This window comes from Bufo bufo, chromosome 2 (genome assembly GCF_905171765.1).
Source record: "Bufo bufo chromosome 2, aBufBuf1.1, whole genome shotgun sequence".
Taxonomy (NCBI): domain Eukaryota; kingdom Metazoa; phylum Chordata; class Amphibia; order Anura; family Bufonidae; genus Bufo; species Bufo bufo.
The window spans coordinates 49,734,396-49,752,174 of NC_053390.1; the positions used below are offsets into that span (position 1 = coordinate 49,734,396).

General features: G+C 41.7%; 1 protein-coding gene and 1 long non-coding RNA gene across 2 annotated transcripts in view; one reads left to right on the forward strand and one right to left on the reverse strand.

Annotated features, from left to right (window-relative positions):
* The window catches only part of ONECUT2 (one cut homeobox 2), a 37,559-nt gene that overhangs the window by 5,870 nt on the left and 13,910 nt on the right, over window positions 1–17,779 (reverse strand). The gene's annotated exons all lie outside the window — the stretch shown is intronic.
* The window catches only part of LOC120991312, an 18,954-nt gene continuing 12,895 nt past the window's right edge, over window positions 11,721–17,779 (forward strand). The window contains exon 1 of the long non-coding RNA XR_005776622.1: window positions 11,721–11,841. This is a non-coding gene — a long non-coding RNA (uncharacterized LOC120991312). The remainder of the gene's footprint in view (window positions 11,842–17,779) is intronic.

Sequence of the window (17,779 nt, forward strand, 5' to 3'; positions counted from 1 at the left end):
CCACACTGAGCCCATCCTGCCTCCAGCCCACACTGAGCCCAGCCTGCCTCCAGCCCACACTGAGCCCAGCCTGCCTCCAGCCCACACTGAGCCCAGCCTGCCTCCAGCCCACACTGAGCCCAGCCTGCCTCCAGCCCACACTGAACCCAGCTTGCCTCCAGCATTCAGGCTGCCTTCAGCAAGTCTATTCAGCCTGAGCCAGCACAGCAGCCAACCCACACAGACACTAGGAATTAGGCCCAAGTATTACTACTAGTTACCATCTGGCCTTGGTATCTTCTGCATATGATTATGTATATGAGCTGGTATAAGTTATACATCTGTCCTCTTCTGGTACCAGAAGATGTATAACTTATACCAGCTGTACATATACAATTATATACAGAAGATACCCAGGTTATACCAGCATGGTCCATATCACTATATACAAGAAGACGTTATACCGTGTAACATATTCTTGAATATAGTGATACGGAGCATGCTAGTATAACCTGGGCATCTCCTGTATATAATTATATATGTACAGCTGGTATAAGTTATACATCTTCATGTATATAGTGATATGGAGCATGCTGGTATAACCTGGGTATCTCCTGTATATAATTATATATGTACAGCTGGTATAACTTATACATCTTCATGTATATAGTGATATGGAGCATGCTGGTATAACCTGGGTATCTCCTGTATATAATTATATATGTACAGCTGGTATAACTTATACATCTTCATGTATATAGTGATATGGAGCATGCTGGTATAACCTGGGTATCTCCTGTATATAATTATATATGTACAGCCGGTATAAGTTATACATCTTCTTGTATATGGTAATATGGAGCATGCTGGTATAACCTGGGTATTTACTGTATAAAATTATAAATGTACAGCTGATATAACCTGGGTATCTCCTGTATATATCATTAAATCTGTACAGCTGGTATAAGTTATACATCTTCGTGTATACAGTGATATGGACCATGCTGGTATAACCTGGGCATCTCCAGCAAGTGTTCCGGAATTTTGGCCGGAGAAAATACCGCAGCATGCAGCGGTATTTTCTCCGGCCAAATACTGTAAAAGTGACTGAACTGAAGACATCCTGATGCATCCTGAACGGAATGCTTTCCATTCAGAATACATTAGGACAAAACTGAAGCGTTTTTTTTCCTGTATTGAGCCTCTAGGATGGAACGCAATACCGGAAAACTTTAACGCTAGTGTGAAAGTACCCTTACACATCTTCTTGCATATAGTGATATGGGGCATTCTGGTATAACCTGGGTATCTCCTGTATATAATTATATATGTACAGCTGGTATAAGTTATACATCTTTATGTATATAGTTATATGGAGCACGCTGGTATAACCTGGGCATCTCCTGTATATAATTATATATGTACAGCTGGTATAAGTTATACATCTTCATGTTTATAGTGATATGGAGCATGCTGGTATAACCTGGGCATCTCCTGTATATAATTATATATGTACAGCTGGTATAAGTTATACATCTTCGTGTATACAGTTATATGGACCATGCTGGTATAACCTGGGCATCTCCTGTATATAATTATATATGTACAGCTGGTATAAGTTATACATCTTCATGTATATAGTGATATGGAGCATGCTGGTATAACCTGGGCATCTCCTGTATATAATTATATATGTACAGCTGGTATAAGTTATACATCTTCTTCTATATAGTGACATGGACCATGCTGGTATAACCTGGGCATCTCCTGTATATAATTATATATGTACAGCTGGTATAAGTTATACATCTTCATGTATATAGTGATATGGACCATGCTGGTATAACCTGGGGATCTCCTGTATATAATTATATATGTACAGCCGGTATAAGTTATACATCTTCTTGTATATAGTGATATGGAGCATGCTGGTATAACCTGGGCATCTCCTGTATATAATTATATATGTACAGCTAGTATAAGTTATACATCTTCTTGTATATAGTGATATGGAGCATACTGGTATAACCTGGGCATCTCCTGTATATAATTATATATGTACAGCTGGTATAAGTTATACATCTTCGTGTATACAGTTATATGGACCATGCTGGTATAACCTGGGCATCTCCTGTATATAATTATATATGTACAGCCGGTATAAGTTATACATCTTCTTGTATATAGTGATATGGAGCATGCTGGTATAACCTGGGTATCTCCTGTATATAATTATATATGTACAGCTGGTATAACTTATACATCTTCTTGTATACAGTGATATGGAGCATGCTGGTATAACCTGGGCATCTCCTGTATATAATTATATATGTACAGCTGGTATAAGTTATACATCTTCGTGTATACAGTTATATGGAGCATGCTGGTATAACCTGGGCATCTCCTGTATATAATTATATATGTACAGCTGGTATAGGTTATACATCTTCTTGTATATAGTGATATGGACCATGCTGGTATAACCTAGGTATCTCCTGTATATAATTATATATGTACAGCCGGTATAAGTTATACATCTTCTTGTATATAGTGATATGGAGCATGCTGGTATAACCTGGGTATCTCCTGTATATAATTATATATGTACAGCTGGTATAAGTTATACATCTTCATGTATATAGTGATACGGAGCATGCTGGTATAACCTGGGTATCTCCTGTATATAATTATATATGTACAGCTGGTATAAGTTATACATCTTCTTGTATATAGTGATATGGAGCATGCTGGTATAACCTGGGTATCTCCTGTATATAATTATATATGTACAGCCGGTATAAGTTATACATCTTCTTGTATATAGTGATATGGAGCATGCTGGTATAACCTGGGTATCTCCTGTATATAATTATATATGTACAGCTGGTATAAGTTATACATCTTCATGTATATAGTGATACGGAGCATGCTGGTATAACCTGGGTATCTCCTGTATATAATTATATATGTACAGCTGGTATAAGTTATACATCTTCTTGTATATAGTGATATGGAGCATGCTGGTATAACCTGGGTATCTCCTGTATATAATTATATATGTACAGCCGGTATAAGTTATACATCTTCGTGTATACAGTTATATGGACCATGCTGGTATAACCTGGGCATCTCCTGTATATAATTATATATGTACAGCCGGTATAAGTTATACATCTTCGTGTATACAGTTATATGGACCATGCTGGTAGAATGTTTACATTCTGTTCATAATAGTATCTGTATAATGTAGTATTGTGCACGCTGTAGTATTGAACTATTGTGCGCCACTGTCCCCGGTACGATGTCCTCCTTTTCGGGGTGTGATGTCTTCCTTTTTGGGGTTTTGCAAGTGGCCACCCTAAGTGGGGGTCCGACATCCCCTCTAATCAGCTATTTTGGGCGGCCATCAGCACTGGAGCAGTGTAGGGAGCTTCTTGCTCCCGCTCTTTACATTGTTTAGTTTCCAGCGCCGCGGCAGCTCGAAACAGCTGATTAATGAGGGTGCCCGATGTCAGAGCCCCACAGATCTGATACTGGTGACCTATCCTGGCGATAGGTCACCAGTATCTGTAGCCCAGAAAGCCTAACTTTTCAATATATTATGCTATATTATTTTATGTTATACAGTACTACATAGTATTATGCTACACTATATTGCTATATCTAGTACTATGCTGTGATTTATATTATATCATCCTATCCTATATTATATCATATATTATACCATGTTGTTCTATGCTATACTATATTATGCTATGATTTCTTACATTAGACTATGGTAGACTATAAATGGCCATGATATAGTATACTACATTATATTACATTATGCAGTACTTAATACTATATGATACTATGCTATGGTATACTATATATAGTAGTCACATCATATACTGCATTGCATTACATTATGAAATACTATGTTATATTATACTATGCTATGATATACTATATATGGCCATGATATAGTATACTACATTATGCAATGCTTTATACTATATTATATTATGCTCTGGTACACTATATAATGTAGATTGTATTACATTATGTGATGCTGTACTATATTACGTCATTACGCTATGCAGCGCTATACCAGATGATATCATATTATGCTACAGTATCCTACTTGATGCTATGATGTGCTATACTATATTACTTTATGCTATACTATACTATATCATTAGAAATTTACACTCTACAAAGATCCAAGAACCAGCAACACCCAGGTTATTTTATACGTCTTTCCATATACACGTATCCGGCAGATATGGCGTATATGCCGATGCCAGCATTCCAATAATATCTCCTATGGATTATCTGCTTCCATCCGCCTCCTCTGGCAGGGGAGGGGGGGACTGTAAATGCATGAATTCTGGAACGATCGTCAGTGAAGCATTTTGCTTGGTTACCGTAATAGGTAATTAATCAAAACGTCTCGAGCCTTTATAGACTGCAAGACGGAGGCTTCTTCGGTTTTCGTGTGAGTGATAACATAGCAATGTGCTTAGCGTGTGTACAAGAAAACACGTGATACCCCTCCCCCAACCCGTGCAGAAAGTGCTGGGTCAGCAGCATTTTACACAATAGAGAAAGACATAGCCCTGCAATGGATACCGTGAGCGAGGGAACGATGGCGCGCCTTTCTGTGTGGTATCATTTCATTAGGGAAGCCATGTGGATTTGTATGTTGGTATGATCTGTAAAACTGGGCCTTAAACTCGATTTGATTACCTCTCTGAATTAAGTATGCATAACCCAGAGCAATTGAGATCAATATAAATCAGGTTAAGTAGTCCACTGTGTACAAAACCATTATGTAACAAGAAGCTATTTGACTGAGGATGCAAACAAACACATTGTCATGGCTGGCTATGGCACGTGTATTACTGCGGAGCCCTGCACACTGCGCCACACATCCCCACATAACCTCATGTCGTTCACACTTCGAACCTTACAGGGGTATTACCATCAGGACATCTATGACATATCCACAGGATATCTGGGACTCGTCCCTATCTGAAGAACAGGGCCCCATCTTGCGCTGTAGTAAATGCGAAGGAGGCCATGCCTTCCTGTCACTGTGCACATACATTACATTACTTATCCTGTACTGATCCTGAGTTACATCCTGTATTATACTCCAGAGCTGCACTCACTATTCTGCTGGTGCAGTCACTGTGTACATACATTACTTATCCTGTACTGATCCTGAGTTACATCCTGTATTATACTCCAAAGCTGCGTTCACTATTCTGCTGGTGGAGTCACTGTGTACATACATTACATTACTTATCCTGTACTGATCCTGAGTTACATCCTGTATTATACTCCAGAGCTGCACTCACTATTCTGCTGGTGCAGTCACTGTGTACATACATTACATTACTTATCCTGTACTGATCCTGAGTTACATCCTGTATTATACTCCAGAGCTGTACTCACTATTCTGATGGTGGAGTCACTGTGTACAGACATTACATTACTTATCCTGTACTGATCCTGAGTTACATCCTATATTATACTCCAGAGCTGCACTCACTATTCTGCTGGTGCAGTCACTGTGTGCATACATTACTTATTCTGTACTGATCCTGAGTTACATCCTGTATTATACTCCAGAGCTGCACTCACTATTCTGATGGTGGAGTCACTGTGTACATACATTACATTACTTAACCTGTACTGATCCTGAGTTACATCCTATATTATACTCCAGAGCTGCACTCACTATTCTGCTGGTGCAGTCACTGTGTACATACATTACTTAGCCTGTACTGATCCTGAGTTACATCCTGTATTATACTCCAGAGCTGCACTCACTATTCTGCTGGTGCAGTCACTGTGTACATACATTACATTACTTATCCTGTACTGATCCTGAGTTACATCCTGTATTATACTCCAGAGCTGCACTCACTATTCTGCTGGTGCAGTCACTGTGTACATACATCACATTACTTATCCTGTACTGATCCTGAGTTACATCCTATATTATACTCCAGAGCTGCACTCACTATTCTGCTGGTGCAGTCACTGTGTACATACATTACTTATCCTGTACTGATCCTGAGTTACATCCTGTATTATACTCCAGAGCTGCACTCACTATTCTGCTGGTGGAGTCGCTTTGTACATACATAACATTACTTATCCTGTACTGATCCTGAGTTACATCCTGTATTTTACTCCAGAGCTGCACTCACTATTCTGATGGTGTAGTCACTGTGTACATACACTACATTACTTATCCTGTACTGATCCTGAGTTATATCCTGTATTATACTCCATAGCTGAACTCATTATTCTGCTGGTGGAGTCACTGTGTACATACATTACATTACTTATCCACTACTGATACTGAATTATATAATATAATATACCCAGGAGCTGCACTCACTAGAATATTATTTAGGTTATCACTCGAATCATTACAACATAAGTAATGTAATGCATGTACACAGTGACTCCACCAGCAGAATAGTGAGTGCAGCTCTGGAGTATAATACAGGATGTAACTCAGGATCAGTACAGGATAAGTAATGTAATGTATGTACACGGTGACTCCACCAGCAGAATAGTGAGTGCAGCTCTGGAGTATAATACAGGATGTAACTGAGATCAGTACAGGATAAATAATACAATATTTTCACTGTGATATTAGCTTATTGTAAATTTAATGCAGATTTACTTCTACATAAAAATTGCAAAATGGTGATCATATGCTTTACTTCTAGGACCCTGTACATACAGGTTTGTGCAATTCAGGTTGATTTTCCAATGGAAGAAAATACTAAAAGAACACTAAGCAAAGAAAATGCACAAAAATAAGAATTACACTGCATTTCCTCCCTTCATCTCCTCCTTTCCTTTGATGTTATTTCCCCTCATACTACATTACTAACTGAGAAATGTAGAAAGAAGATGTCCCAGGAGATCAGCCATGTCCCCTCTCCTCCTCCTCTGGTTGCAGCAGGAGCCTCCTCTCTCTGTCCTGTCTGCAATAGGACAAACAGATTGCTAAGCCTTCCCTTTAGCTAACCCTACCCTCTTCATTGCAAGCAAATATGGAGCAGATAGGCATGAAAATGACTCCGGAGTTCTCCACAGAATTCCGACAACACTGCTTGTTTCAGGAAGATGTCGAGTAGGGTGTCGGCCCATGGGGGCAAGATGACCTCTTGTCTATGTTTACTGTTCCTAGTCCTAGAAACAAACAAAACTAAAAAAAAAAAGCTGCAAAAAATTGGACAACTCATATTTCCTAGCACCTAATCCGTTTTATTTCTTGAGCAATTTACGCAAAACTGCCGCAGAAGCATGCAACAAAACCGATCCACCTACATAGAGCCTGCAGGAATATTCCCATATATTTTTCAGCAGTTCACCAGATCAAAGCTTGAATACATCTGCAATATCTGCAGAGAGTTCTGCCTCGACCACAAAAAAATAGCTTTAACTGAATTGATTCCAGTGCAGGAATTACAATTAGATAGCCGCCATTGTGTAAAAGTGAGGAGTAATTAAGCTAATCTGATTGCTAAATTACAGCAATATTCTGCCGGCTGCAGAGGACGTGATGTGTGGGGGGGAGGGTATCTAAACCATGAGAGCCATCAGGATATTGAGCGGAACCATTCTTGTGGGCTAAAATAAAACATGCAAGCGTTTACATTATTGAGCAACCGTCAATCAGAATGGGGGTGGGGTGGGCTATTACGCGGTTGATAGAACATGTGACCATTTATACGGTAATTGTGGGATTTCATGCACAACCAACCCAACAAGGACAATTGGATTTTGCAAAAAACATACCTTCCTATCATACTTTCTATACATTAGGGCCTGACAACGCATCGGGAAATTTGCCAGTTGACAACAGGATCTTTTTTAAACTGGTTCCTAGATTTTGCCCATTGGGGCTCAGTAACAAATCCCCATCATGAGCTTGCTCACGTACGCTTTCTACGGAAAGCCGGTTCCCCTGAATGTATGTTTAGAGTGTAGAAGGTAGAGATGAGCGAATTTTAGAAATTCGCTCACACTTCGCTTGTTGGTTAAAGAGTGAATAGCGTTATGGATTAAGTTACCACGGACCATAACGCAATTCTATGAGGGAATGCCTTTAGAGGCATTCCATTATAACAGAAGTCTATGGGCTGCAAAACAGATCCGTCCCGTTTACGTTATGCAGGAGAGGACGTGGTAACGGAATCCATAACGCAATCCACCTTTTACCACCAAACGAACTGTGAATGAATTTCTAAATATGAAATCTCTAGTAGAAGGTATAAAAAAGACTAATGTAAGGGAAGAGGCCCAAAGCCAATTTCATAGGGGTCTCCTATGGGGCCCCACATTTTGAGACAGGGCAACAACAGTGCGATCTAATACGATCCTATCTGCTAATATTTCAGGACATTTTTAGGCCCATCTTGCTCCATCCACGAGCATCCCAAACCCAATTTTACATATTTGCAATTTTTAAAAAAATTATTATTTAGAAAAAAAAGAAAAAGTCATCCTCGCGTCAAAAGAAAAATAATCCTTCCTAAGACAGTATGAAAGTCCTCAGAAATCTCTGGATCAGTTACATAAATCTAAGCAATGTAATACACATAACTACTGAGATCATGTTTTCCGAAAACCTGACCACATCCAGAGAGATTTCCATAGTCCTGCAGCTCTCACAGTCTTTATCTGATCTTTACGGCTTACAGAACCAAGTAAAATTGCCAATCTCACAGGGTGTGACAACTACACTGTGAATGAAGCAGCTCTTTCTTCCCCTCTAACAGCGGAAGTCTCAGCACCATGTCAAGGGCCAATCACCAGATGAATTCTGCTAGACCAACCAGATCCTGCCTCTGTAAGGCTACTTTCACACTAGTGTTTTAGTTTTACGGTATAGAGATCCGTCATAGGGGCTCAATACCGTAAAAAAAAGCTTCAGTTTTGTCCCCATTCATTGTCAATGGGGACAAAACTGAACCGAACAGAACGGAATGCACCAAAATGTATTCCGTTCCGTCCTGGAATGCGTAGGGCAAGACGGAACCGGCATGACCCCTAATGCAAGTCAATGGTGACGGATCCGTTTTCTCTGACACAATCTGACACAATAGAAAACGGATCCGTTCTCCATTAACTTTCAATGGAGTTCATGACGGATCCGTCTTGGCAATGTTAAAGATAATACAACCGGATCCGTTCATAACGGATGCAGGTGGTTGTATTATCAGTAACGGAAGCGTTTTTGCTGAACCCTGCCGGATCCAGCAAAAACGCTAGTGTGAAAGTAGCCTTAGGGTGGTCATACACATTAGATGAATGTTGGCTTAACGGACCAAACATTCGATTTCACTGCCTGTAGCAGATGTCAGGGGAAAGAGGTAATGGCCATGTTGGTTTCCTAGTAGATAAACCTTCACCAGAGGTTCTGCACATGTACATGTGTATGGAGAGGACAAGGGGACGTTCTGGTGGAAGCAAAGAAAATCCAACATTCACGATCCTTCTTTCTTCCGACATTTGCCCCTGGGGTTGGGAGTTGGGACATTATTTATATGATGATCCCCCAGAAATCACACGCTGAATTTCCTCTAATATATATAGCAACTTTTATATCACAATCAACCTTTCATGACAGATTAATCGCAGTCAGATCTTTTATGACAGATCTTGGCTGACGGAACCTTATTGATCCCAATAAAGAACCAGCACCAGCCCACAATGACAAGGTGGATGCCCAAGTAGGCTTTCATCTTACTAGATCCTTACAGTAAGGTAAATACTTAAAAGGGGCTTCTAGGATTTTAATATTGATGGCCGATCCTCAGGATAGGCCATCAATATCTGATCAACAATGGTCCGACACCCAGCTGATCGTTCTGTTCCCATTAGCTCCAGCGCCGGAAGTCTGTGCAGGAACTACACATCTCCATCCATTGTCGAGAGGATGGAGCTGGTTATTCCAGTATTCGCTTCATTGCCGACTTCAGGTACCAGAGCTACACCGAAAAAAATTATCAGCTGGGGTGCGGGGAGTAAGACCCCCACCAATCTCATATCGATGGTCTATCTTGAGGACAGGCCGCCATCAATAACAAAATCTTGGACAAGCCCTTTAAAGTGTAGCCTGAAGTTAAGTTAATATTGCAATTAAAAGGGGTTCTCCAACCCTATAGCAGACCTCACAGCAGTGAAGACGATACCTACCTGGTCCCCGAAGCTGGATTCGGTCTCTATCTCTCCCCAGCTGGCTCTCACATGGCGCAAAGGGAGCAAGTTGCCACTGCAAACAGCAATTTGCCAAAGCGGTCACCTGCCGCCTCGTCAACCGGATGTTGAAGAGCCAGCCGGGGAGAGACCGAGACCGGACCCAACAGCAGGAACCAGGCAAGTAAAATCTCCACCATGGGTCAGCCACTCTGTGAGGTCTGCTATAGTGCTGGAAAATCCCAAAGAAATTGGGAAAAAAAAGAAAATCTCAGTTGTCTCTAAATTCACTAACGGTATAAGGGTAAATTGTAAAAGCTATGCAATTAAACAAAAAAAAATCCTCTTCTCTGATGATAGAGTATCATATATTTACTGTATAAATCACCCACTGACCCAGCACCAATGACCCTGACATGATGAATGGGTTCTATTGTTTTATCATAGATGGTGGCTCCCCCCTCCCCCATAATTAATCATTATACTAAATGCTTCAATAAATAGTCAATGACCCAGACATCACTTTACTCCCCGACGGCCCTTTCCCAATTCCAATTTGCACTATTGTACTATATACATTGAACCAGTGTGATTGATTAAATTACGTTTCTAAAAAAAAGAGCCCAGTGCTACTTTTCTGTCTTATAGGTGTGGGTCCGGCACCGGCACCGAGAAAGGAGCGGGGAAGATGGTGGGTCCGCCCACCACCAAGAGCTCTCCCCATAGAAGTGAATGGGAGTGTAGGAGCGGTCCGGCCACCGCTCCCATTCATTTCTATGGGGCTGACGGAAATAGGCGAGCCAGCACTCTGTATTTTCTGTGGCCCCATAGAAATGAATGGAGGGCAGCCGCGCATGCGCAGTGCGTCCTCCACAACTCTCTATTCTCGGTGTAGCGATATGACCAGATTGCCTGCGATGGGAAAACCCCTTTAGAGGGGTTGTCTGAAGTTTTGATACCGATGGTCTATCCTCAGGATAGGTCATCGATATCAGATTGGTGGGAGTCTCTCCCGACACCCCCACGATCAGGTGACTGAAGAGGTCGCGGAGCTCTGGTGAGAGCTTAGGCCTCTTCCTAGGCCAGTGACGTCACCTTCATCAGTCACATGGCTTAGGTGCAACTCAGTCCCATTCAAGCTAATGGGACTGAGCTGCAATAACAAGCACAGTCGCGATCCAATGGATGGCCCTGTGCTTGGAAAGCTGTGAGGAGGCTACAGCGCTCACCTGATCGGCTGAATGGCAGGGGTGCCTGAAGTCGGACACCTATCGACCTGCTATTGGTGACCTATCATATCATGAGGATAGGTCATCAATACTAAACACCCAGACAACCCTTTGAAGTGGTTATCTTTTTTCGAAAACCTATTTTAAATGCTCTATTAGGGTATGGTGAGTTAATATAGGAGTGACCCATGTAGGACTCTCACCTATAAACCAGGGGGCTACAAAGATCAGCACTCGATCTGGCAGAGATCCATGAATTAGACCAGTTGTAGGCAACCTCCGGCACTCCAGCCTTTGTAAAAACTACAACTCCCAGCATGAATGCTTGCTCTGCACTTCTCAGAACTCTCATACAAATGAATGGAGCATGCTGGGAATTGTAGTTTCACAACAGCCGGAGTGACGAAGATTGCTGACCCCTGTATTTGACAGACAACCCATTGATTTCAGTGAACACCATGCAATACCTCGCTTTCCCTGCGGCAGTGCTGTAGCGAAACTGAATACTTGAAGCCAGGTTCTACCATAGATTACAGCTGATCGCCGGGATGTTGAGCAAAAGGACAATCTATTATCGATTTATTGTCAAGGGGGAGTGTGTAGACTAAAAGGAATTGTCCAAAGTGGACTAAAAAGGGGTTCTGGATGGAAAAAGCGGAGCCTATATGGTACCTATTTCGTTCTCTGTATTGCTCCCTATTCACTCGGTTTAATGAATGCTGCCTGTGGTCCATTATTAGCAGAATTACCCAAGCACTACTTAAATTTGCCGCAGATTCACACCAGTTCATCAAACACACTTCTATCCCAATCAATAAATTTGTGAACAAATAGCACCGGCTAAAAAAGAAAATCCTTCAGAAGCTCGATAATGTTCCAGCGAGCCAGTTCCGTTAATGACTTCATCGCCTTTCATTTGCTGCATAAATGAGCTTCAGCGCTGAGCTGAGACGGAATGAAGCCGGCTATGTCACTCATTACCTCTCCTCCTTCTCCTCCGCCAGCATCCCTCGAAACTAAATTAATGATGTGATAAAGTGAATGACAAATCTACATCTGCTGAGAGGGGCCGGGACTTTGGTATTTTGAATAATTTATTTCCAATCGGTCAACGTGCCAACATTTATAACATATTGTATTACGGACTGGCAGAGGCAGAGAGCTTCGTGCTGGATGTGAATTATTAATCAGGTGCTGGACTATGAGACCCGACCTCAAATCGTAACCAACCCGCGTGATAAGTGCATCTTGCATTGAAAAAAAATAAAAAATGAAAAACAGGAGAATTGAACAATATATTTAGGTCCCAGGCCGGGGGAGGTTATCAGCGGCAAACAGCAAATCTTCCTAGGCCGTGATAAACCCTGGGCTACTTACTATTGAGTAGCTTGGAAAAACGGGGTGACAACTCCTGTTGTATTCCCCTCAAAGATTTAACTCCTTTCCATATGTTCTATTAGGAGTAGGGACACCCGCTATGTGACCCTGCAGACGCAGATCGTCTTATTACATGTACCACTATTCAATGGAAAAGTCACATGCAATACTACATTTCCCCAGTAGTGGCCGCTGCAGTGAGCATGAGCAGTCAACAGCAATTTCCTATGGCAAAGGTAATTTGGAGTCATAGGAGACAGATTGGTTGCTATGGACACACCGCATGACAACCCATTGAAAGGCTTTAATTGTTAGGATGTGTAACTATGGCAACCAGACTGGCACTGAGCTGAGACCAGGGACAAGGCAACCAGCGTGGCAGCAGCCTTGCCTGGACATTCCTCCACTCATTCTGCCTTAGTAAGCAGATTTCTTAAAGCAACCCTCAGGTCCTTCCTTACCGAAACTTATTTACGCCTGATAATCTGTCTTTTTTTCTCAACGGAGGCTTAGTTACTTGTATTTTATAATCATCTATCCGTGCCCTGGCTTCCTGGTGAGCCTGTGGTGAGGGCTTGTGTTTCTACACAGCAGCAAATCAGAGGAGACAGAGAGTGAGGGACCCAGCAGCAGCCTGGACCAATGAGACAGAGGGGGTGTGTTGCAGACCACCTCTGACTCCTTGTAGGCACTGTGGCTAAGCTGTAGTCACCGATCATAGCTTTGACCTCACAGAGCTCAGCTAAAAAGCAGCCGAGGAGCAGGTTCTGATGAAAATAAATAGCAGGTAATCATCCTTATATCATTCTTGAGCTCCTGGCTGGGCAATCGCATTAAGTGGAGAATTCTTTTAAGATCGCAGGCAGAATTATTAAAATTTATTTGAAATACTTTACATTTCCAGATGAGAGATTTTACCATGCTACCTCTGAATGTAAGCGGCATACAAATCAATGAGTATATAGTTGCACCAAGCGGATTTTACATTTCCTCAACCAAAGCTGGTCCTATTACACAAGAGATTAGTCCATGAATATAAAATAGATGTAACCCAGGGTATGGTGGGAAGACGCTTATGGCAAATCCGATGTTCTAATATACAGACTATATACAGTCGCTCTCCATGGTCCTGAAAGACCTAGACCTGCTGGCCTCCTCTGGAGCTGGAGATCAGCTGCACAAGCTCATCAACATTATCAATGGTTGCATGCATGGAGCATATATCAGATTCAGATGTAGCAGTGCTGATTTTGTGACTGAACCCACTTGGGCAAATAAATCCTGTAGTTTATGTAAACGTCTTGGACTCCTGACTGATACATTGTTGCAAACTACTAAATACATTGCATTTCTAGACTGGATACAACTACATCGCATCTTAGGCGACGTTCACACTTGCGTTGTTAATTCCGGTAGTGAGATCAGGCAGAGGATCTCAATACCGGAATTAAACGGATCCGTTTTGATTTTGCACATCAGGATGCATGCGTTCCTTTAGGATGCGGTTGTGTGAAATCAAAACGGAAAAAAATGGATCCGTGACTAAATACATTGGAAGTCAATGGGTGACGGCTCCGTTTTTTATGCTCCTAAAAAAAAAACTGATCCGTCGCAATTGACTTACATTGTTTTCAGTGCCAGATCCGTTTTTTTGTTTTTTGTTTTTCGTTTTTATGACCAGGCACAAAACCACAGCTTCCGGCTGTTTTGTGTCCGGTCACAAAACTGAATGCTGCTGGAACGGAAGACGTCCTGATGCATCCTGAACGGATCTCTTTCCATTCAGAATGCATGAGGACTAAACGGAAACGTTTTTTTTTCCAGTATTGAGATCCTCTGCTGGATCTCAATACCGGAATACAACAACGCAAGTGTGAAAGTGGCCTTAGGCCTCTTTCACACGGGCGAGTATTCCGCGCGGATGCGATGCGTGAGTTGAACGCATTGCACCCGCACTGAATCCTGACCCATTCATTTCTATGGGGCTGTGCACACGAGTGGTGATTTTCACGCATCACTTGTGCGTTGCGTGAAAATCGCAGCATGTTCTATATTCTGCGTTTTTCACGCAACGCAGGCCCCATAGAAGTGAATGGGGCTGCGTGAAAATCACAAGCATCCGCAAGCAAGTGCGGATGCGATGCGATTTTCATGCATGGTTGCTAGAAGACGATCGGGATGGAGACCCGATCATTATTATTTTCCCTTATAACATGGTTATAAGGGAAAATAATAGCATTCTGAATACAGAATGCATAGTAAAATAGCGCTGGAGGGGTTAAAAAAAAATATAAAATATTTAACTCACCTTAATCCACTTGCTCGCGTAGCCGGCTTCTCTTCTGTCTTCATCTTAGCTGTGTGCAGGAAAAGGACCTGTGGTGACGTCACTCCGGTCATCACATGATCTATCACCATGGTAAAAGATCATGTGACGGACCATGTGATGACCGGAGTGGGGTCACCACAGGTCCTTTTCCTGCACACAGCAAAGATGAAGACAGAAGAGAAGCCGGGCTGCGCGAGCAAGTGGATTAAGGTGAGTTAAATTTTAAAAAATGAACCCCTTCAGCGCTATTGTACTATGCATTCTGTATTCAGAATGCTATTATTTTCCCTTATAACCATGTTATAAGGGAAAATAATACAATCTACAGAACACTGATCCCAAGCCCGAACTTCTGTGAAGAAGTTCGGGTTTGGGTACCAAACATGCAAGATTTTTCTCACGCGAGTGCAAAACGCATTACAATGTTTTGCACTCGCGTGGAAAAATCGTGCATGTTCCCGCAACGCACCCGCACCTTTTCCCGCAACGCCCGTGTGAAAGAGGCCTTACTGAGATCAGGACCGGCTATATGGACAGAATTACTGCCTCTGGATGTAAACAAGAGTTCTCTCATTCACTGACAGCAAGCAAACATGTTAAAATGGTGAGGAATTGATACGCAAAGTATGCCAAACTTTTCAATTATACAATAAATCTGGAAACCAGCTTGAACTCAAAGAGTTATCAAAATGCCCAGGCAAAGTGAGTCAAAAGAGATCAAAGTCAGCTCTGCTACATCTGAAATGTTACACTCTTTCAAGGTTGTTCATTTGAACAACCTGCTGGCATGTCATAGTAAGGGCCTGTTCACATCTCGTTTTTGCTGTACGTCAAGCGGATACGTTTAGGCTACTTTCACACTTGCGGCAGAGTGATCCGGCAAGCAGTTCCGTCGCCGGTGTCATCCGGCAAAATGGATCCGGCATTTATATTTTTCACCTTTTTTTCGGTCTGCGCATGCGCAGACGGTATAGACGGATCCGGCACTAATACATCCCTATGGAAAAAAATTACGGATCCAGCATTATCTCCGTCCTGATCAGTCAAAATGACTGAACTGAAGACATCCTGATTACTCTCCATTCAGAATGCATTAGGATATAACTGATCAGTTCTTTTCCGGTATTGAGCCCCTAGGACGGAACTCAGTGCCGGAAAAGAAAAACGCAAGTGTGAAAGTTCCCTTAGACATACAGTAAAAAAAAAAAGGACACACACGTATACAATGTTGTGGTTATCTATCCTTTTTTTTTTTTTATGTATACTTTTGATGGATGTGCATATGTTTCAATACAATTGGGTCTGTTTTTTAACAAAAAAACATATGTTTTTGCAAAACCTTTCTTTTCCCAAATAAAGATTTGAAGTGTATCAAAGGAAGTAGGAAGTATATGGATAAAAAACGTGGATGGAAACGTATCGTCTTACATTAAAATCCGTCTCCCATTCACTGCAATGGAAAAAAAAAAAGTTTCTATGCGTTTTTTTTTTTTTTTTTTTTGCAGGACAGAAAAGCGAGGAATGTTATTCTATTCTGTCCTGTAAAAAAAAAAAAACGTACAGAGACCTAAACAGTGACAAACGGAGTCAAAAGTATGGACCTTTTAGCTACATTTGCCCAATTATAGTCTATGGATGTGTCTATACGTTTTTTATCTGCCTGACGTACAGCAGAAGGAAGATGTGAACAGCCCCTGACATGTCACTGGTTTTGATGGGTGGGGGGCCGGGTGTAGGTGCTGATGTGTATAGACTCACAGAAAGTCCAAAGATATTCTCTGAATATGTAAGCCGAGGAGAGTGGAGCAGAACAGAGATGAAGGGACAGAAGGCACTTCTGCTTTTGTTATAAAGATCGTGGGGGTCTCGGCACCTGGACCCCCACCAATCAATACTTCTGACATGTCAGTGGTTTGTTCATGGTATAGGTCCTCCTGCATGGCTGCCAAATGATGCACTTAGCCTGGTTGCATCTATACTTGTGCCTAAATACAATAAGTAGATAAATAGATAGATATGAGATAGTTACAGGTGAAACTCGAAAAATTGGAATATTGTGCAAAGTTCATTTATTTCAGTAATGCAACTTAAAAGGTGAAACTAACATATGAGATAGACTCATTACATGCAAAGCGAGATATTTCAAGCCTTTATTTGTTATAATTCGGATGATTATGGCTTACAGCTTATGAAACCCCAAAGTCTCACTTTTGAGGTCCCCTTTGCTCAGGGGGTATGGATTCATTAGCTGACTAGAGTCTGACACTTTGAGCCGAGAATATTGAACCTTTTCACAAAATTCTAATTGTAAGTTGCATTACTGAAATAAATGGACTTTTGCACAATATTCAAATTTTTCGAGTTTCACCTGTAGATAATAGATAGATAGTTGCACCAGATATTTTTTTAGATGACTTTATCGTTAGTTGGTTTGCACTACTTCTGTTATATCATGCATTCCATATGTGTCTACAGATACAATACAATAATCCTCAAAAGATCACAAAGGACGTCGCTGCAATGCTGTCTGTTGCCCTTAGGTGGAGCTGTTGACCAGGCACTGGTTTGGAGGCTTTGTGCTGTGGGAGCTGCAGGTACACTGTCTCCTCTCATGGACCACGGCCTTAGTGCCAGCCATGCCTGCAGCTGGCAA